This window comes from Triticum dicoccoides, chromosome 7A (genome assembly GCF_002162155.2).
Source record: "Triticum dicoccoides isolate Atlit2015 ecotype Zavitan chromosome 7A, WEW_v2.0, whole genome shotgun sequence".
NCBI lineage: Eukaryota > Viridiplantae > Streptophyta > Magnoliopsida > Poales > Poaceae > Triticum > Triticum dicoccoides.
In genome coordinates, this window is record NC_041392.1 from 180,362,745 (window position 1) to 180,365,525 (window position 2,781).

The window sequence follows — 2,781 nt, forward strand, 5'->3', positions numbered from 1 at the left end:
GGCCAGAACAACAAACAACAAGTCCGAAAAATCCTCATATGCAAATTATGGATTTGGTATTGTTCTTCCCTAAACCATATTTTAGAGTTGTTAAACATGCAAGATGAGTGCACCAAGTTAAACTAGGCATTTTTCTACCCCATTTACATATAAAGTTTATTTAAAACCGAGCTACGGTTATTTAGTTATGAATTAAATCATTTTAACATGGCAATTTACAAACTAAACACAAGCAACAAGTTTAACATTTTTAACATGGACGAAAGTAGCATATTATTAAACTAGACAAAATTCTAAGCATTATATATATATAAAGTTTTTACATAAGATGCATAGTTTGTGAGATATGATATGCATGAACAAGAGGGGGGTTTCTGTAAAACTGGTTTCTCTGGAATAATTAGGAAATTCGTAGATCTGGAAAAAACATGAACGGGCCAACTCAGAGGCCGGCCCAACAAAGCACAGGGGCGGGGGCTGCTCACCAGGCCTCATGGGCTGGCTCGGTGAGGAGGCTGGATGTAGGCTGGGCCTTCTAGCCCTGCGCTCGGCAACGCGCGAGAGCGGGCGAGCTGCTACTGCTCGTTTCTGAAGAACATAAACAACAACACACCCATGGTGATGCAGAGGACGACGACAGGGGTTCTGGCGACGGGGTCGGCGGAAACCGGCGGGAACGGGCGGATCAAGGTGCGTGACGATGTTCTCCAGCGAGGTGGCGGCGCGGCCACTCGGACCGTGCCAAGTGGCAGCGGGGAGGTGGCCGGGCACGGAAATGGAGGTGGATGGCGGCACTGATGACTGGGCGGTGCGGAAAATGAGGAGGAGGATGGCTGCTGCCCAAAATGGCAAGGGAAGAGGTTTAAATAGGAAATGGGGGTTAGGATTAGGGTTAGGAGGGGTTGGGAGGCGTTTCCGGACCGTGCGATCGCCATCGGACGGCTCCGGACGCGAGAAGGGGTAGGTGGGCTGCTGGTGGGGATGGTGGGCTGTGTAGATAGAAGGTGGTCTGCGATGAAAGAGGAGGAATGCAGCCCGGCAACAGTTTTCGGAGATCGAAAACGTCCGACGTTAGACCGACTATAATGCCGTTATAGTTAACAGTTGGGGCGTCAAACGGAATCCTAATGCGATGAAACTTGGCAGGCGACCTACTAACAACATAAGAACACCTCACGCCAACTTTCATCCCATTCTGAGAACATTTTTCGGCCACTTATAAATTAATATTTCGGACGTGCCGCGGCGTGCGCGAGTGTGGTTGGGCTCAGAACGGACAACGGAGAGGACGGGGAGACCTGGACGGATGTAAATTTCAAAAACATGATGATGCAATGCACATGATGACATGATGAAATGCAACACGCAAGCTAATACATGGCAATGTTGGCGAATAACTGAAAAACACCTGGCGCAACGGTCTCGGCGCGTTACACCAGCACATGGTTGTGACCATCAATAAATGTCACGACGAACCAAACTCCACATAATCTGTTCAACTTCACCACCAGTTGCACACCGAACTCGCACTGAGTCTTAGCCTGCGGCTGCGCCCCTCCATGTTCAAGAATTTGCTCTACCGTTTTCCTCCCCTGGAGCAAAGAAACCTCCTGAATTGTATACTTCCCGAAGGACCTTTCCCCCGTTTCACCTTCTTTTTTCCGATGTTGAATCCATGCTCTTTCATGTGATTGTTGTAGAACATGTATGCCATAACCTTCCAATGCCTATCTAGTGCCTTTTGCTTGTTTTCAGCATGCCCAATGTCCATCTCTGCATCACCATCATCGTCCTAGTCGTCATGCCCACTAGGACCATCGACCTCCTCCTACAAGATTACAAATAAACACATGTAAGTTGTCATCACTTAGTTCATATGATTGTGTGCCGTACAAAATATTCATCGAACTGGCTCAATTTGTCGGTGTAAGATTCCTGAAAAATCATTAATTATGCTCAGTTTGAACACCTACATCTTCCTGTAGATTTAAAAAGAAAGACATGTAAGTTGCCATGCGGTTGTTTGCCAATGAAAGACAAATCAACATACATGTCACTTACGTTTTCATTGCATGCACCATCCTCATGAATTTGGAAGTCCTCGACAGGTAAGTTATCATATGACGACCACGATTCATTGTTGATACTATATTAATCTTTGTTAGTACAATCGTTATTGATACGAGAGCCATGATCGCTAACGTATTCATCACCCGCATATCTAGTTTCTTCCTCCATTTAAACACCTAGATCTACAGTCCCCGGTCACTACCAACAGTATACAACATGAATACAAACATCATGAAATTTGATTACACTGTATGATTACAATGAAAAATTAACACAGGAAAAATCGCTCTGAATAATTTTGTGCACCATTTCATTGTGCAATGAATGATTTAGAATACAAACGGGAAGGGGCGCCAACGACGGCGAGGATGACACCGCTGGCGCCGACGAGGACAGCGGATGGCGGCAAGGACGGCGACCCAGACAACGGCGAGGACGGCGGCGCTACCGACAAGGAAGGTGCGAAAATGTTAGAGCCATGATGGGTGACGGGGGTGGTGAATGAGGTGGCGGCACCCGGCGGCGCCAGCCATTGACTACAGACGAGCAAGGCGCGACGATCGACCGGTGGGTCGAGAGAGGGCGCGGATCGTGATGGAAGGGAGGATCAGCTGGGCCCGGTGGACTGGCTGTGTACGTCTACGTACAGCTCGCACGTGCCACATACGGAGGTGGGTATACCTTTTGGACAAATGAGCATACTGCCCTTTT